This window comes from Micromys minutus (genome assembly GCF_963924665.1).
Source record: "Micromys minutus genome assembly, chromosome: 28".
NCBI lineage: Eukaryota > Metazoa > Chordata > Mammalia > Rodentia > Muridae > Micromys > Micromys minutus.
Genome location: NC_137963.1, coordinates 13,843,201 through 13,864,081, shown reverse-complemented (window position 1 = coordinate 13,864,081; position 20,881 = coordinate 13,843,201). Strand labels below are relative to the sequence as shown.

General features: G+C 39.8%; 1 protein-coding gene and 1 pseudogene across 7 annotated transcripts in view; one reads left to right on the top strand and one right to left on the bottom strand.

Moving 5' to 3' along the window:
* Nucleotides 1-20,881, bottom strand: part of ASTN2 (astrotactin 2) — a gene marked incomplete at both ends in the record, with an annotated part of 945,572 nt that overhangs the window by 117,853 nt on the left and 806,838 nt on the right. The window lies entirely within an intron of this gene.
* LOC308438666 (eukaryotic translation initiation factor 1-like) lies at nt 1,802-2,160 on the top strand (annotated as a pseudogene). Its single transcript has one exon. The product of its transcript is annotated as a eukaryotic translation initiation factor 1-like (transcript).

Sequence of the window (20,881 nt, the reverse complement as noted above, 5' to 3'; positions counted from 1 at the left end):
ACAGAATGGCCCATTGCTCCTTACGCTTCTGTCTGTGTTTCGGCATCATTTAGCCTCATTGTGAACATTCTCCATTGCAAGAACTCATCCTAAGTCCAGGAAACCACTGTGGAACAGGGTCCAGATGCAAGTGCAGACCATGGAAAGAGGAAAGAGACTAATCCTCTAAGAAGCACTTACCATATGTCAGGCCCTGACTCAACATGCTGCCGGTGCTGTTTCATGTAACCCATGTGACAACCTTGTGAATGGAGATTAATATCCCTATTTACCAGGCAAGGAAACTTGGGCTCAAAGATATTGAGTCATTAGACCTAATTACAATAAGTAGTGAAGCTCCAATTCAAGTTCAGGATGTTCTACAACACAGGGCATGGTGTCTCAGACGAATGAGAAAATAAAATAGAACTGATAAGACCAAGCAAAAGACAAGACTGTCAGTGTAGCCCCACAGGGCAGCAAACTCAGCAGGGAAGACAACACTGGCTGGGAGGGCCTTAGGGTGGGAGAGGCTACCAGGCCAGCAGGAAGTGCTTCAGGACAGGATTAATACACACTGGCAGATACAGCACTATCAGCTCATGAGTTGTTGGTTCTACGTGTGCCCGTGCCCATGCCTGCCCCATAATGAATATTTTGGCAGTCTTCAATTCTCTCTCCCTTTCTTGGAGAGTGAGAAAGAGTGAGAGCAAGAGCGAGATCGAGAGTGAGAGCAATGAGAGAGAGAGGAGGGAGAGAGAGAGAGAAGGAGAGAGAGAGAGAGAGAGAGAGAGAGAGAGAGAGAGAGAGAGAGAGAGAGAGAGAGAGAGAGAGAGAGAATAAAGCTCAGGAGGGGATCAAGAATGCCCTGGCTTGATCCTATAATTACATAAAACAAGTCCCACCTTGTATCTGTTTCCAGCTCTCCCTTGAAAACCATCAAAAAGCTCATCTTGTACTCTGTATGATTGTAAAATACTTTCATCTCTTCCACAGTCATTACTGTCTCTGGGCCAGGCACTAGGGATGGCTAAATCCCTAGTGATAACTCACACGCAGAGACCTCTGTGTGTCAGGAGCTCTGCAAAGTGCTCTCTGCGCATGCTCCTACTGATTACTAACGACAATTTATGAGAGAAGATGGCATCCTTATTTATGTTTTACAGCTGAGGCCCATCAAGGCTCAGAGTAATTGTCTTAAAAATACAAACAGTAAGTCTTGGAACTTATATGACATGGGAATCCAAACAGAACCATAAAAACTCTCAAGATACAGAATACCGTCCATTAAAAAAGAAAAAAAAAATTGTCAGTACTTGGTTTTTTTAAAGGTTTGATAGTGTGCATTAAGATCTTACTAGTTACAAATGTATTCGTATACTTCTATGCAAAAATGCTTAAAATCTGTGCATTTATCTTTGTTTTTTAAAATAAAGTTGTTTAATTAAAAAAAAACATTAAAAAAAAAAAAAAACTGACACGTGGATTTGGCTCCATTTGTAAAGTGCTTATCTCTTAAGAATGAGGACCTAAGTTTCAACTCCAGAATCCTCATTTAAAAGTCAGGAGCAGACTTGTAATTTGTGCTCTGGGGAGACCGACAGGAAGATCCCACAGCTTGCTGACCACCCTACCCTACTTGGAAAGCTTTGGACCAGTGAGAGACCCTGTCTCAAGAAACAAGGTGTGTTCCTCAGAAATGGCAATCACCCCACTCGAGTCCTCAAGATTCCCGATGCTTCATCCCCCACCCCCACGCCCGCCTTCTCTCTCAGCCTCCTTTCTTAGGCTGTTTCCACCTTAGGAAAATATATCGTATTGTATGTCCACTATCCAGAACCTCCACTCTTTCGAACCCTTTGCTGATGCCAGTAAGGATAATGACCTGCTTCCTGCTGGCACTGAGGATTATATCCATTGAATATTCAACAGAGAAATGGCAGGAAGACCTTTACAACTATCCAAGGGATCACTGATGATGACGATAAAAAGAAACTAATGAAGGTATTTAAGAAGGATGTTGCCTGCCATGGTCCTGTGATTGAGCAGCCAGAATATGGAGAAGTAATTCAGCTACAGGGTGAGCAGCGCAAAAACATGTGCCAGTATCTGATAGAAACTGTACTGGCTAAGGACAATCAGCTGAAGGTTCCTGGGTTTCACCTGCTTGTGGCTCTCTGAAGCTTACGTGAGAATTTTCTTGCAAGGAGTAGAATTTCCCTTCCGCCCCTTGTCACAAGTTTAGAAACCTCGAAGCTTTATAAGGTAATCATTTGGGGTTCGCTTTTAAGCTGAAAAGAGCCATTTTAAAAAAGAAAGAAATGTCAACCAATGTCTGTTTTTTTTTCTGACCCCTACATGCTGACAGGTTCACGTGCTCCGCTATGTAAACTCACAGAAACACAAACATACACACAAAACACATTTATAATGAAGAAGGCATAGAGCATATTGTTATGACCCAATGTGTTGAAAGGAAAGCATTTTAGTTTCTGGATATGATCATATTATATTGATCACCACATTTCATTCACTTACTCCCTGAAAACTTATTGATTTATCAGTCCATTCTATAGAGGAGCAATTTAGACAAAGTGGGAGGTTGAGAAGTCACTTGACATAACTTGTAAATCTAATTATTTAGGGGCTGGCAAGCAAAATTATTAAGAGAGTTGCAAGATATGGCAAAGACTTTAAGATTTACAGACCAGGGCAATAGTGATAAGAACTAACAGGTGCTCAGAAAGGGACCAGTCATATGAGCCAAAAAATTCTATAATGTCTGGAGATGTGATTCAGTGATAAATCACTTGCCTCCATGCAAGAGACCCTAGCTTTAAACCCAATAAACCATATAAGCCACGTTAACAAAGGAAATGCCAAATATTCAATAATAGAAATAGAGCAGAGTTTATGAAATTCCTAGAAAAAGTGGATGCATCTAGAGAACATCATCCTGAGTGAGGTAACTCAGTCACAGAAGAACAGACATGATATGCAGTCACTGATAATTGGATACTAACCCCAGAAAGCTCTGAACACCCCAGAAACAACTCACAGGCCATATGAAGCTCAAAAAAAAAAAAAAAAAAAAAAAAAAACAACCAAAAGTGAAAGCCTCAGTCCTTCTTAGGAAAAACAATAAGTGTATAACACCTTCTCAGAGTGTGGTACATCTGGACCTTAAATCATTAATAATTCAAGAGCTAAGAATATAGCCTTGTGGCAATTTTTGGTATTCAAAAATCATTATGTTTAATTTATACACACCAAGAAAACTGACTGTTTCCATGTTATGTTCTGTTCTACATGTATTTTAAGCTTATGGTAACTAGTAAGATTTCAATGCATACAATCAAACCTCTAAAAGAATTAAGTACTGACAAAACATATTCATATAGTGTTATGCCGAAATGCTTCTAAAAATCTGTACATGTATCTCTCTTTTTTAAATAAAGTTGTAAGGGAAAAAAAGAAAAAAAATAGAGTAGACACCCTTCAAATAAACACTACAAATGGCCAATATATGTCTCTGAAAAACAATATTCATAAATATTGTTTTTAGCCAACCCAGACATGCAAATCAAAATTCTATAAAGGTTCCATCTAATGGCACAAGAATGGTCATCATTAAGAAAACAAGCCATGATTGCTATTATAATGAGAACAGATTCTGTGAGAAAGTTCCTCAAACAAAGAGATAAATAAGTAAGTAAATATATACATAAATAAATGTCAAGAATCAGAGGCAGGAGGATTGAGAATTCCGGATACCTTGAGCTATCCAGGTAGACTTTTTACAAAACAAACAAAAAGGAAAAAAAAAAAACAGTTATAAATAAAAATAGAACTTTCTTGTGATCCAGTCATATCATTTTTCAATATAAACATCAAAGAGTCAAAGACCATCTACCTCAATAATATTTGCCCACTCAGGTTTGGTGAAGCATTGTGTGGAACAGTCAAATTACACAGCAACCTAGAAGCCCATAAGCTCAAAGGAAAATAAAATTGTGTCAGTTGTAGAAAAACGGACAGAACTAGAAGTCAGTACACTATCATGTGAAAATGAGGCATACCATGACTTTTCCTATTATGCAGAAGTTATGGCAATCAAAACCAAACAAAGCAAACAATAGAAAAGCAGGAGAATAAAAGACCACTTGGGAAGTAACAGGGGAAGGAGGGAAAAGATGGTGTAGGGGAGGTAAGAAAATAGAATAAGGGGAATTCTAGGGCCAAAGTTAATTATAAGCATGTACACAAATATAAGAAAAGCATGTTGGAAAATTAACACACATTAATAAAAGTAAGCCCACTACAGTGAGGGTTTTATTCTAAAGGCAAAGGAAATTGTGGTGGGTTTTAGATCCTCCCTTTAAATGCCAACGTAAATACTGAAACAAAGTGGTCACAGCGTGGAGGAAGAATAGTTAGGGAATCATCACAGGAGAGCAATGATAGGGAAAGGAACTAAGTTTAAAGTCTAAAAGGTGGTGTGCCCAGCGATGACAAGTTTCATCCCATGTACCAAAGGGAAACGGAATCTCAACAGTAAACTCTTTGTTACAAGTGGGGCTCAAACTACACTGTACTGATTCCAATCGTTTGTTACGCCCTTTCTTCTAGAAATCTCTCCTATAGGTTGTTCTGCACTTTTGTTAATTTTATTGGTCATTTGTTTATTTGCAGTTCAAATGTTATCCCCCTTCTTGGGTGCCCCTCTGAAAACTACCCATTCCACCTGCTACCCTGTGCCTCCATGATGGTGCTCCCCACCTACCCCTCCCACCCACTCCCACCCCACCACCCTAGCACCCCCCTATGCTGGGGCATCAAACCTTCACAGAATCAAAGGCTTCTCCTCCAATTGATGCCAGACAAGGCCATCCTCAACTATATATGCAGCTGGAGCCATGGGTCCTTCCATGTGTATTCTTTGGTTGGTTCTCTCATACATTACATCTCAACTTCAGTTTCCTATCCCTCCTCTCCATCCCTCCTTCTCTTCTCTTTCCCTAGATTCACTCATCCTCTGTTTTACTTCAGAAAGCAGCAGGTCACTCAGGGATGGCAACAGAACAATTTACAAAAAGATGAGGTACAAACCCTCATATCAAGCTGGATGAGGCAACCCAATGAGAGGAAAAGGGTCCCAAAAACAGGCAAAAGAGTTAGCAACAGCCCCCTTAAAATACAGGTGCTCCTGTATCTTTAAGCACTCATTTAATTTTTACAATGCTCACTAGATACTATTTTTAATCATTGCTTTTAAATTATGAAATCAGCAGCAGAGCAAAAAGCAAACAAACAAAAATGTCTAAGATCAAGTTAACAAAGTTATGAGCCAGGATTTGAACCTAGGCTGTCAGTTCCAAAGCTTCTGTTCTTCCTATTTTACGTTACCAGGCTTTGAAACAATACCCATGCTTCTTCTTCTTCTCCAAGTCCTGCCCCCTGCCCAAGCACCAACACATTTTATTTTTAAAAGTTGGGTTTTCAAATGGAAAAAAGTACTGACTGTGGAAACCTAGTATGTAATACGTTCTTGGGTAAAGTTATTTTTGTCCAGTGTTTCTCGTCTTTGGAAGAATTACAGAAGGTTCAGATCAGCAGAAAAACAGCCTGGAAATTTCATGCTTTAATAAGTTCCAAATATTTTGGTATTATTATTTACTTATTTTTTTAGGAAGTAACTTTTCTACTCAGAGGGAAAGGAGGCCAGGGAGTAGCCACATTCACAGGTTTCTATTCACTCACAAGAAGTAAGGCACCTGGAAAAACAATAGCCCCATTAATCCATTCAACTGTAGACATGCTGATTTAGTTGTCCCAACAATCTTAGGAGGACAGTGATTTTATTTTCCATCCTACAATGAGGGAAGTAATGACTGGAAGGCTTAAATAACTTTCTCAATAATGCCCAGATAAAAATAGGTGTCTCATACATTCAGGATGCAATTGCAGTGCTTTGGATTCTGAATATATTCACATATCGGACCCATCAAATAAAAGTTTTCTCTTTCTCCTGGGATCTATTCCAGCCTCCTTGTGCTCACTGTTTAGTTGATACAAATGACAGTCAAGGAGTGGAGGAGTCATAATTGGAAAAAAATGCCACCATAAGACTCAGCTGTAAACAAGCCTATAGAGCATTTTCTTAATTGGTGATCTATGTCAGAGGGCCAAGCACAATGTGGGAAGGGCCACCCATATGCTGGTGGTCCTGGGTACTATCATAAAGCAGGCTGAGCAAGTCATGAAGAATGGGTGAGCAGCACCCTTTCATGATTTCTGCAATAGATCTTGCCTCCAGGTTCCTGTCCTGCTTGAGTTCCAGCCCTGATTTTTACCAATTATGAAGAATGATGTGGATGCGTAAACCAAATAAACTCTTTCCTCCCCAATCTTCTTTGGGTCATGTTGTTTATGCACAGCAATTATAACCCTAAGACAAAAATTGGCATTAGGGTAGTGCTCTATTGCTGTGGCAGACCTAACAGTGTTTTGGGGGAAATTTAGGAGAACTTTGGCATTTTAAGCTAGGAAAATCATTAAGTGTTGAAGAGCGGTCGATCATTCTGTTAGAGCTCGGGGAAGAGAAGAAAATTGAGAGTAGTTCAGACTGCAGTGCATATCTGGCTGGTGAAAGTTCAGAGGAGAGCAAAGACGCTACCAGCCATTTAAGTGAAGGATCTTTGGTGTCTCATCACTTGGAACAGAAGAATCAGCTGTGTTTAACAAGAAACGAGACCCACTAAGGTAAAGCCTTCGATTTACTGGGACAATAGATGCTGGTTAGCTGGGGCTAAAAAAAACAACTATAATAAAGAAGAGATTAATATCATTGAGGCCAAATCTGGGAAGTGTTTCCTGAGAGTTAGCACAGAAGTTGTGCTTCAGAGACAGCCAACATTGTAGGCTAAACTTGGTAGTGAAAAAGTCCCCCAGGTGATACTGGTTGTGAAGTCATTGAGTCTCAACACTATGTGGCAGGGCTGGGGTCCCTGAACAGAGTCCAGGAAATCCAACCTAGTTAAACAAGGGACCCCACTATTTCAGAGAGCCCAGGACCATGGGTTGATGCCATGATACAGCATCAAACATGGAGTGTAGTCAACCTGAGCCGAGAGGATAATCTGTAGGTGCTACAAAGGGCAGAGCCAGGGAAGTGCTCAGAGCACAGAAAAAACTCAGACATTAAACACTGTGTTATTTACACAGTTGATGGGGTGTTTTTTTTTTTTTTTTTTTTTTGTTTTGTTTTTTTTGCATGGAATTGATTGTCAATCCTGGTTTTTGCCTCTTGAAGTAAGAAAGTATGCAATTTAGTTTTTGATTTTTACAGAAGTTCACAGGTGAGAGACATTAAACTTAAAAAAAAAACAAAAACAAACAAAAAAAACAGATCTTTTAAAAGAGGTTAAATATTTTTTAAAGAGAATTTTTTTAAAATATTTGCATTTATACGATTATAGGACTTTCCACGGTTTGTAAAACCTTTTATATTGTGATGCCAGTGTTAATATGTGATCTTGTGGATGAACAAGGAAAGTTTAACAGTGGAGTGTTTGTGGGCCAAGTTTAGAAGGGGGTCAGTTGGGCTGACTGGTTTGGGGTGAAGTTGACATAAACTAAAGTCATGGGAGAGGAGTAAGCCTAAACTGAGACAATGCCTCCGTGGGATTGGAATGTAGGGTATTTTTTTTTTTAATTGGTGCGCTATGGTGGAGGGCCTAGGCTATTGTGAGTGGGGCCATCCCTGTGCTGGTGGTCCTAGAAGCAGTCTGAGAAAGCCTTGAGGATCACCAGCAAGCTGTGACCCTCTGTATCAGACCCTGCCTCCATGCTCCTGTCCTGATAGAGTTCCTGTCCTGGCTCACTCCAGTGATAAATGGTACTGTGGTAGTCGAAGCCAAATAAAACATGTTCCTTCCCAACATTCTTTTAGGCCATGGAGTTTCATCACAGCTATTGTAAACCCGAACTAAGGCACCATACTACTTCCATTTCATTTTCTAAAACGGAGTGTACGAGAAGGGAGCAGATATAACTATCACCACGGGCTGATGTGAGAATCGGAGCAAATGTGACGCTCCAAATCCACCAGATGCCCTTCCACCACGTTGCCATCTAAAAATTCATTATCATAAAATCATTACTCTGAAGATGTAGGAAGAATGACGAACTGAATCTGGTCCTTGGGTCTAGACTTGGCTGTTATATCCTATGTTTATCTGTAGGTCCACTGTGCCCCCCAGTGGCTCTTAGCCTAACGATATCTAAGTGAAAAAGCTTAGCAGAAAATAGTCAGGGATGTCTCAGGTTTTACATTTCAGGATGTGACCACATCAGGCGTAAATGTAGGCGGTGACATTGATAGAAAAATTGACTATATAGAGGATGAGGGAGGCATAGGCTTGAAGCAGGAATAGAAGCAAAACAACCAAAAATAAGAGATCTTTAATGGAAACTACAGCAGAGAGCCCAAGGTGAAAATTCTGTCCTTTTGTCCAGAGATCCCTTGATCAAAAACTCACAACCCTAGACAAAAATCATCTAGGGGTTGATTTCAAACTGAGGTACAAATGGGATCAGAAGAGAACAAATTGTTCCAAATGCCCTGGGACACTCTGTGTTTTCAAAGCTTCTCTGCTGTAAGATGGCTGAGTTGTTAGCACAGGACAGCCAGACATAACAGCAGAATCAGCTTAGCCTAGCTCCCCTCTCCTTCCCTGGCTGCCATTTTCACGTGGAAACCATAAAAGATCCAAGAAATTGGAGTTGCACTTAATGGGTTTCTTTGGCACCAAGAAATTAATCTTTTTAAACCAAGGAGATTTTTTTTCCTAAAGATCTTTGGCAAACAGAAGCCAAATTGCTTCCAGGCTTCATGAAAGGTATTTTGTGCAAACGAGGTGTGATTTACACTTCCTTTAATTAGTCTGAACCCTGGAAAAAGAGAGAAATAATAGAAAACAAGAGCTATGTAGAAAACAAGTCCAAACAACCCTAAAATAACAGTTTTGTAAAAGGATCAGTTGAGGGTGCTAGAAGGAAACCAGCAACAGAAAAACCCTTCTAATTCTGGGAGTGGAGTAATTACATGTGAACTGGAGTCTTGTTGGACTCTCTTCCCATGGGATGGGGGTTGGGAGGAAGTCTGGCAGAGAGGCACTTCTCTGTTCTCAGAGATCCAAGTGTGGTTGACCTTCCTTTAAGCCTAGGTCTTTCCCAGGGCATCTGAGGTCTAGGAAGGAAGAAAAGCAGGGAAGATAGTCCTTCTTGCAATCAGGGACTCATTTCATCCAGCTTGCTCCCTAGCTGAGTGGGAGTAAAGCATATTAGAAAGTGGCTTGGGCCCTGGAATCTCAGACATTGTCTGAAATTTTAGCTCTGCATGTTTTTCCCATTAGAATGACCCTAAGAAACCAAGTCTTTGACCCCTTGGACACTTTCTTCCAGATGCAAGTTTTCTTTCTGTGTAGTTTTCCAATTCATCTATCAAGTTTCTCTTGCTTCGCCTCGCTGTCAGACTCCATCTTCAGTTGAATGTTCTCAGGTGCCCTAAGATTCAACACGTCCAAAATTGAATTCAGTATATCCTACCTTATGTCTATATTCTAAGTGTTCTCAATGAACAAATAGGCCAAGCTATGAAGATGCCATCTTTGGTTCCCATTCTCCTTCATCTTTCACATTTGACCAAACAACAGACTCGGCTGATTTAATCTTTACACTGATCTAGTAGAGAACCTGTACCAACTTAATCCATCTCTCTGCATATTGGGAAACTTGAATATGTTCTCTGGACCAGTCACTGCTCTGATCCAAGATGACGATGCAATTATGATTATTCTGTTTCAGCTACTGTTCCATTATGTGGCTCACAGTTCACACCAATCTCTGCATCCCCATCACTCATAAGTCCCAGTATCTCTTTGGGCACTTTACATTTATGGGGAAAATTCCAAAAAAGAATAAAATGGTCTTGGGTAAGTTCTTATTTTTATCTTATCTATATCCTGTCCTCTCTGACCATTCTTCCTTGGCAAGATGTGATGAGGGACTAAAATTTTCTTTTAGGGTAAAAGAAATGGAATGGTCACATCTTCATTCTATATAAACAATTCTTGTTCTCTCTGTGTGTCTGTCTCTTCTCTCTCCTCTCTTTCCTCTCTCTTGTCTCTCTTCCCCTCTCTCCCTCTTCCTTGTTAAAGACTGAACCATTGAGATGTGTGTTTAGCCATCATAAGAACAAGTTCATTCAATTTTATAAGTTTAATGGGTTATATTCTGCCTTGATAGACCCCAGAGTTATTTCTGAATGTAATACCTTGGATCAGTTCCTTCCTATCTCCAGGGGTTGGGCTTTATTCTCTCACTATATGATAAAAAGGCTGAGATCTGAGATATCTGAGCCATATGGGCCCTGGTGGTTCTGAGGTTTGCAAGGCTGTATTATATGCTATGTAGAGGTTGGTGGGAGGTTCAGGAATTCTCCTTTACAGCAAGTAATGATGGTTAATATTTACTATTTCTTATGGATCACACACTAACATTCACAGCTAAAAATTAACCTAAGACCACACCCCCCATATAGAAAACAACATCATACCAATACCATATGGCTAGTAAATAACACAACTGATTACAAGCTTAAGGTTGATTCTAATCCCGTGAAATACATCACTCCCTCTACCTATCAGCCACAGTTATTATTGTAGATTTGTTTCCTCCACCAATAATACATGTTACAGGCATTGCATACGTATTTTATCTGTGGATAAAACATTACTGACATAACTAATAATATACAATAAAGCTCAGAATTTTATCAGCAGGCTTAGAAAAGTTATTTTTTTCCCAAAGTGACACTGTAACCAGGTGTGAAGTACGCTTCAAAGGACTTCAAAGATTATCATTTGCATATAAGATAAATCCAAATACTCGTGCCTAGTCTATCATTCCTCTGTGACCTAGCCCTTGTCTGGGATTCCATTAGCCACACCCATTAAATATTTGTCAACTGCTAACCATACACCAGATGTTGAGTAATAGAGACTTAGTCTCTGTTCTCCTCAAACTCACACGTTTTCGACAAATCAATATATAGATACAGAACAAGGAATTACTTTAAAACATTTTTTGATACTGTCCCACTAGGTATGAAGTCACTGATTCCAACATGCACCCAGGATACAAACAGTAAATCACTTAGTTTTCTTTGGACACATGACATAGTCTCCCAACAATGCTGTATCCTATTAAACAAGAAGGAATATCTACTTATGTAGATAACACATTTGATTTGGTGATTTTTAAAGAACTAAAGTAATTATTGGATTCCAAAATCAATTTCTATCAATATATTGAAATTTATTCCCTGTTGTGAAGTGCTGGCTTCCCTTCATAGGAGTCACTCAGCTTCACATTATGCATTTAATTCTCCTTGCTCTTCATTTAACTCCAGACTTCAAGGAGACAGGATTTGGCTTAATATTGTTTACCAGTGCAATCTCAACAAGTTTTTCTTTGCAAACTAAAGACATTCAGTAGATTAATTAGGTTGAATGATCTTTAACTACATGATACCCAGTTAAAAAATGAGACCATGGTATACATATCCTCATCCTGTTTGCCTCAACCCCTTACTTTATTTGTTTAAGATGGAGAAACAGAATCTGAGAGGACTTCTCAAACATGATGAAGTTACCTAATTGAAATTAGACCTATAAAGAACCTAAAATTAGTGCTCTGCCAGTCTATGCCCAGTCACAATCCTGTGTCTTACTTAAATAACCTGATAGAGCCTCAGCAAAAAATGGAGCATGGTGGAAAAGGTGGATCCATGAATTAATGTCCAGCGCTAAGCCTGACAGCCTCACTTTCATCTCCAGGATACACATAGTAGGAGAGGACTAACATTTGAGGTTGAACTATGACCTCTAAGTTTACACTATGGCACTCATGTACCACATACATATACAACACACACACACACACACACACACACACACACACACACACACACACACTGGACAGGTGAATATTAAAAGAAAAAAGAAAGAGTATAACTTGAGGCAGCCGCCACAGTTCCCGGGCCTTAGTTCCTAGCCTTTTCTGTAGGAGAAAATACACCAGAAAGACACAGGAATAGAACTTTCCCAACTAGAAGGTTCCATCCCCATGGGAGTAACCTTTGACTGCCCCCAAACAAAGCTGTTATAACTCTCTCTAACCCAAATTCTCTAAAGTATCACTTCCTATTATGTCTCAATAACCAAATCTAAACCACCCCTCATCTCGAGATTAAATCTGTGAGCTCACAAAGGCTCAGTGACTCAATTAAGAGGAGTTAAACCTGATCCTCTCCAAACAGAGTGAAATGTGACATAATTCGGTCCTTAGGTTTATAGATCACTCAGAAAGACACAGAGGAACTAGGTGAGAATGGGTGGGACAACTCATAACAGGAACATTTCCAGGGAATTTGAGGAATATGCCTGCTAGATCTCAGTGTTCCAGGGACCAGAAAATGCTTGAGGCAATGCCAGGGCATTAAAAAAAAACCTGGTATCAAAGACGAAGCCCAGAAATCCTGAGGAAAAACCTACTGAATTCGGCTAACTCGGGATATGGAAAAACTTCTCCTCATAAATAAATACATTACCTCTTTGGGGCCCTAATCTCCTCATTCTTCAAATAGGAGCTGAGAGAAACCTTGTTACAGTAACACCCAACGCCCCTTTGAACAGCCAGGGCCCCTGGCCCAGATAGGAAAGCCAGTTACACCAGAAAAGTCAATGGTTCTCATAGAAATAGCCTCAAGATCCAGTTCCAGCTGAGGTGAATGACCTGGTGTTTGTTTGTATCCTTTGCATAGTGTCTGGCATACAGATGTGAAAGGTAAATAGTAGTGATCACTCCAGGAAGCTCTTTGGGCTTTGGCTAATCCCTCAAGAATGCAGCCTTTATGAATGATGTCTTGATAGAAATGTAGAGTTTAAGAAGAAGCTGCACTCTCAAGCGAGAGATTCGTCAGACTCATTAGCAACTGGTTGTCTACTAGAGGTCACCAACTCACATCTGAAGAAGCTACTTTTCTTAATGAGCCATGGTGGAAAGGGACAGTTTAAGAACATCAAGATGCCAAAGCTGTCTCCTAGTCCCATGTGAAATTTCACTATGAGGGGCCTTGGCATAAACTCAGGATGAGATAACTTGGGTTAACTTCTACTGGTAACTAAACCATACAAATAGTATTGGTCACAACTCTTTACTAGTCCCTTACCCCAGATTTAAGCTTTCTCATTTAGGGATGATGCTTTGAGTTTCCAGGACTTGCTGAAATGATTGATTACCTAAAGTCCCTGCACAGTGGCTATCTGGCAATAAAAGCAGAGGTCCTTAGCAGTATGGTACTGACTGTGCCTCTTATTAGCCCTGTCTTTGGTTAATTCACTTCCCCTTTCTGACTGTCCATATGCACATCTAAGAAGCTAAGTCCAGGATTACCTCACATTCTAAGAATCCTGCAAGCATTTGATGAGACAATGTGTAACAAGCATCTTTAGAGTTGAGTGCATTACTGAGAGGTAAAAGAGGCTCATTTATTTTTAATTGAACAACTTTATTTTAAAAAACAGATAAATGTACAGATTTTAAAAGCATTTTTGCATAAAAATATATGAATACATTTTTGTCAGTACTTGATTTTTTTTAAGGAGTTGATAGTATGCATTAAAATCTTACTAGTTATAATGAGCATAAAGTACATAAAACAAGATGTAACCTGGAAATAGTCAAAGTTTTCTTGGCATATAAAGATTAAGGATAATGATTTTTCATCTTTTATTCCTCTCTCTCTCTCTCTCTCTCTCTCTCTCTCTCTCTCTCTCTCTATCTCTATCTCTCTCTGTGTGTGTGTGTCTGCTTGTCTCTGTCTGTCTGTCTCTCTGTATCTGTCTGTCTGTCTGTCTGTCTCTCTGTCTCTCTATGTCTCTCTCTCCTGTGTGTGTGGGGGGGGTTCTTTAAAGTATGCATATGAAGGTCAGAGGATAACATATGTTTCTCCTCTTCCATCTTGCACCTTCCACTAATTGCATTATGGCCATCACTAGGTAAAAAGTGCCTTTATTTTCTGAGCCATTTCTCTGGCCTGAGATACTTATTCCTATGGCAAAAATCTTCCCCTTATTTGTTCTAGTCTTACAATGATGAATTTGTAAATAAGAATTCAAAAATTCTGTTCATTTCTACCCTCAGGAAAAGGTCATCATCATCCTCACAATCATGATCACCATTATCATCATTGTCACCACCAACTGTCATTTACCATGACATGAAGGGAAACTGACAAGAATGTTGTCTTAGATCCAGAATTTCAAATAAATCTGAAACCTTACCCAGAAGCCCAGGTAAGCTAAAGAATGAAATAATGGTTATTTATAATGCCAAGAATATATACCCTCTGCTTTCTAGGATCCCAAATAAAAACTGAAATCCCTTTACTGAAAACCTCTCTCCCCTAACCCAAAGGGAAAATGCTGCTCTGCTTATAATGGACTTTTTGCCCACATTAATAGTAAAGTTCAAAGCAAAACCCTTCCCAAGCTGTAACCTATGCAAATGCTTATAGTGAGTTAAAGACATATAAAATACAATAGACTGGGTATTTAACTCAGGGATAACAGGCATGCCTACCTAAAATGCATGAAGACATGAGCTCAGTCACAACCACCAAAACAATTAATTAGCAAATTAATTAATTAACTAAATTATGGGTGCATCTAGATAGTGCTGGGAACAAAAAGACTGTCTATTGAAGCACAGAGCAAGGTCAGTTGTAATTGTATGAGGATTTCTGGGTGAAAGACATTTCAGCACCTGGGGTCTTAACAGATCCTCAAATAGGAATAACTTTATGAAGTAGGGTAGGGTAGAGTCATAGAGGGGAAAGAGATATGAGAGTGATGTAGATGCAGTGCTCATGTATGGAACTGGTTTACCATTGAGGAAGAGGCTATAAGTAAAGCTTTTTGCAGTTGATAATATTTTGTTTCTTTATCTGGATAGGGGCACATGACTATGTTCACTTTAGGAAAATGGACAAAGTTGACATTCATGATTAGTGTGGTTTCTGAGGTGAGTATTACATTTCTACAGAAACTTCAAAAAGAAGGTGAAGGTTCATTGTTACAAATGAGTGAAACAAACCAAAGTAGTGTGCTTAATAACCATAGAGTCTTGAGGTCATTAAACCTTAAAAATTTAAGAGTCTCAGAGTTGATTGATTCAACTGTCTCATCTCACAGGCAAAGAGAAACAAATTTGGAAATAAAAGCATCAGAACCACACAAGGATTTAGTATCAGAATCAGGTCTTGTGAAACCTTCAGCTCATGGTCCTTTGCTTTTCACGATTCTGCCTTCTTAATCAGATGATGAAGGGGAGATGTGGTTTCAAAATGAGGCATGCATGCCATGGCACACATTTTGAAATAATGATTAATACAATATCTGCTTCACAAATGGTTTCAGCAGCTGGGATGCAGCAGACATGGCTACACAAATGTGCTGTCCATGACGCATGGGTTGAAAGAGTCTGGGGTGGAGGCAGCTCTTGAGTGAAGGAACAAAAGGAGAGTTTATCTGCCTGGAATGCAATGGGGATGAAGATTCCAAGAAGGTCATCCAGGGAGACACTGTGCCTGAATCCCAGAGAAGTCTGGGTGCAGTTACTAACATTCCGAACATCTGTGCTTTTGCAAGGGAGATAAAAGGGAATCTGCTTCTCTGCTCGAGGCATGATGTATGGGGTTCTGAGACACTGGGTGTGGGCTGCTGTTGAAGGCAAAAGGCAGAGGTTGATAGATGAAGGCTAAGAGAACTCACCAGGTCAGACATTAATAAGAATGATCAACCTGCCCTAGATGGTGGAGTAGAATGCTAATGCCATTCTCCCTGCAAGTGTTGAGAACACAGTATGTCTGGAGGATGCAACCCTCCACTGTCTATCTTTACCTTGATCCTACATATCCACATTAGATCCTCTATTCTTCTGCCAATGGCCTAAGTCAGCCAAGGCTGACGAGGCATATTCCATCCTAAAACCACCCATGACTTTCACCCGTCTCTAGCCATTCTTGACTAAGAGGAGAAATTGTGTTCTCATCATAACTTAAACCTGTAAGTACCTCCTATCACCCTCCTCTGCCCAAAGAATAGAGTCTACCTATTTTAACTTATTTGAATCTTTCATCACAAATTCCCTTCTCTCCTATACTGTGCTCCTATACAGGATAGGTAAGTTCTATCCTGGCCCCATGTCTTTCTTTCCCTCTGCCTGAATTTCTTTGTTTATTGAAATCAGTCCAGATTAAGTTCAATGACTATTTCTCCATAAAGGCATTGCCAACTATCAGAATCAGCTAAAGTGATATTTCTTCCATTGTAATTTTATTTAATCCTATTTTCACTTTATCCCATCCTCAGAGATGTGCCCTTTGTTTTTTCATAACTCTCTCTTCTAGTCTAGTGCTCCAAGAGGAAATACACACACACACACACACACACACACACACACACACACACACACACACACACACATATATATATATATATATATATATATATATATATATATATATATATGTCTGACATGTGCAATTGCATGCTATCAACATTTTCTGAATGGGTATTCTGATATCAGAATGCTCCGACTTCATGTCTAGCTGTAGTAGTTTTGATATACATTTAGATCAATTTTGTGTTGCTCTTATACCCTCTCCCTCAGGTATATTACAAATTAAGTCCTTCTATTTTGTTCCTAATGCCTTGGATGCTTCCTCAGCTCATGTAAACAGGCATATCCTGGAAATAAAAGAAACGGTAATTTCCAAATGATTGAGCTGGTGAGGTTGGGCCAACACTCCCTAGTTCTACATTTTTAAAGTAACAGGAGCCTAACTTCTTCACTGATTTCACTGCACTGGTCTATTCCCTTGATCATACCATGACTCTTCACACCTATCCTTTATGCATACTTAACAAATAAACTATCTGCTTCCTTCCATTCATTGCTTAGACCCTGTCCTTAGGATTATCATAATGGAAATAAAACAAAACGAGTTTGTGCCTTCTACTTTAAATTACATTTGGATCTGTCTATGACATTTTTTTCTAGTTCCAGGGACTAATTGCTAATAGTCTCTGGTCAACTAGAAATAAATTTGAAAATAAAGCCCATTAATGACACTTAATCTAATGCAGAAAAGTCATAATTAAGAAAATCATCTGTACACCAGGTCTTATGTGAGAGTATACATTCTACTGACCTTTGACTTTGCTTTCTCACTTTCAGTTTTAGTTAGTTGACTATTGTTGAAGTAAATATTTTTTTTAAAAATGGAAGGTTTATCTCTTTATCAGCCTTGCACTCTCACTCCATGGGCCCGCTTCTAGTACAGAACCACGTGCAGCTAGCTCTGTTGCTTGGTCCAAGATGCCCCCATATCTCACTTTGTTCACGTGACTCCCTTTCATTGGCGGGTTATTGCCCTCCTCCCAGTCCTCCATGCCCCAGTTCCTCATCCCATTCCTCTACCCTCTTGCCTTTTAGGGGGTGCCCCCACACCAGGCCTCCTCCTTTCTTGGGGGCCTCTAGATTCTCAAAGATTAATCACAGATTCACCCACTGAGGCTAGAACAGGCCAACCTCTGCTATATATGTACCAGGTGCCTTGAATCAGCTCATGTATTCTGTTGGTTGGTGGCTCAGTCTCTGGGAGCTCCCTGGCAGTTGGGTTAGTTGAGAATGTTGTTCTTCATATGAGGTCATTCTTCCCTTAAGCTTCTTCAGTCCTCCTAATTCAACCATAGAGGGTAACTGACTTCAGTCCAATGGTTGGGTATAAGTATAAGTATCTGTTTCAGTCAGCTGCTGGTTTGTATGGTTTTAATTCAGCTTCAATTGCTTTATTATATTAATAGAGAAAAACCCATTGCTTAGATGTCATTTTGTGTCACCCATCTCTCCATATTTTATGGGACCAGAATGACTAAGATGTATAGTGCTGGAAAACTACATCTGACCTTCTAAAGGAATGATTCATCATGGGCTCTGTGATAAACCACTTGTACCAAATACATGAAATATGGTGAGCCACATACCCTAGCCCAAATGACCAAAGTGGCTCCGAGATCACAAGAAAGCAAATCCCAGGGCTACCCACTCCCCTAATAATCCCAACCAAAATTGCAACCCCAGTGTTTTAAATTTTACTACAGCCTTCTCCTTTCTTTTATTCAAAACACATTCTTTCCACTCGACAGGACTCATTGGATGGCATCAAGAGAAAGGACGGAGAGCATGCATTTCTGAATGAGAAGGTTAAGGTTTTAACTCTGAAGTGTATAACTTAGTATCTACATGCTCTTAAAGAAGTGCCTTCATGCTTCTGAATTGGTCTTCCTATCTGTGAGAACAAGACAGTAGTGCCTACTTTTCTGACTACATCTGATGTCTGCAGCTATTCATTTGCTCAGCAATTTGACTTCTCTTTCACTTCAAGAGCTCTCACCATGCCTATAGAGTTCCTGGGATAGAGTAGGTGCTTCTTGCTTTGGATCCATTATATTGGCTGTTTTCTGCTTTGTGACTGGTAGTGTTAACGATTTAGTTTCATGGGCTCTGACAATACCTTAATTCATATCAGGATACAAGGAACACAGAGGGAAATAGATGGGCAAGAATTCTGATTTGCCCTGAGGATAAAATCAAGTGTAAGGAAACCTTTGTATGCCATTCTTGGGAAAATATAATGGTGCAACTATTCTGAAAAGTATCAAAGAAATACCTCAAAAGATGTTTAAATGGACCAATGAGATGGCTTAGCAAGTTAAAAATATGTGTCACCAAGGCTGACCACCTCAGCTTTATTCCTGGAACCCATATGGTGGAAGGATTCTCACAGGCTATCCTCTGACTAACACACACACACACACACACACACACACACACACACACACACACACACACACACATTTGCATTCAGATATATGGTATTTATTACAATGGCTTACAGGATATGGTCCACTTACTCTAGCAATGTCTATCCACCAACAGAAGGTGCAAAAACCATTAGTTGCCCAGTCCACAAGGCTGGATGTCTTAGCCGGACTTTAGTATCACAAAGAATGCCAGAATTCCAATGAAGTAGCTTCTAAAGCCAGTGAAGGAGCAGGCTTCCCAGGGAGAGCTAGAGCAAGTAGGGAAAGAGAATAAGTTTCATTTTCCAATGTGCTTCTCCCATGTCCTTTATAAAGGCTGTCAGCAGAGTATGTGACCCAGTTTAAAGATGGATGTTCCCACATCACATGATCTGGATTAAAAGTGAGTCTTCCTACACGTATACCCATCTACCCGAGTTTTAGTTAATTTTAGATGTAGTCAAGTTGACAACAAAGAATAGCCATCTGTGGGACCATGAAAAGCACCCTGGCTCCCGGTTGAGATGAGGCTTGAGAACCCAGTGACCCTGAAAAGGATGGTAGGAGTCTCAGTTTACTCCAAAAACTAGGCACCCTCACTAGCCACAATCCTCCATAGTCACATAAGGCACACCCCAAGCCCCACCACAGGTGAGGATGTGATCACAGGTAACATAGGCTCAAGGTAGATTTTTATTATAATAAAGTCCCTAAATGCCTAGAGGCTTAGCCAATTAACCTTTCTTTCCAGACACTCCTCAATGGAAAAGGTATTTAATCCCAGACCAACCCTGTGAATTTGAGGTACGGTTTTACTCATTCACTTTTTTCCATGACTAGCCCAGGTCCAGATGGGTTCAGTGCAGAATTCAATCAGACATTTATTGATGACCTAAAACCAATACTCTCCAAACTATTCTACAAAATAGAGTCAGATGAAATACTACCTAACTCATTTTTCGAGGCCACAATAACCTTCACTGCTAAACCACACAATGACCTTACAAGGAAAGAGAACTTCAGACCAATCTCACTTATGAACATTGATGCAAAAACAGTCAACAAAATCCTTGCAAACCGAATCCAAGAACACATCAAAATGATCATTCACCATGATCAAGTAGGCTTCATACCTGGTATGCAGGGATGGTTTAATATATGGAAATCCAACAATGTAACCCACCATACAAACAAACTCAAAGAAAAAAAACACATGGTCATCTTACTAGATGCTGACAAAGCATTTGACCAAGCTCAACACCCCTTCATGTTAAAAGTCTTGGAAAGAACAGGAATCCAAGGCCCATACATCAACATGATAAAAGCAATATACAGCAAACCAATAGCCAACATCAAACATAACAGTGAGAAACTTGAAGCAATCCCACTAAAATCAGGGACTCGACAAGGCTGCCCACTCTCCATCTACTTATTCAACATAGTACTGGAAGTCTTGGCCAGAGCAATTAGACAGCAAAAGGAAATCAAAGGGATACAAATTGGAAAGGAAGAAGTAAAAACATCATTGTTTGCAGATCATATGATAGTGTACTTAAGTAAACCCAAAAATTCCACCAGGGAACTTCTACAGCTGATAAACAAGTTCAGCAAAGTGGCTGGATATAGAATTAATGCAAGCAAATCAGTAGCCTTCTTCTACTCAAAGGACAACCATGTGGAGAAAGAAATTAGGGGAATAAATTCCCTTCACAATAGTCACAAACAATATGAAATACCTTGGTGTGACTCTAACTAAGTAAGTGAAGGACATGTATGACAAGAACTTCAAATCTCTGAAGAAGGAAATCAAGGAAGATCTCAGAAAATGGAAAGATCTACCATGCTCATGGATTGGAAGGATCAACATTGTAAAAATGGCCATTTTACCAAAAGCAATCTCCAGATTCAAT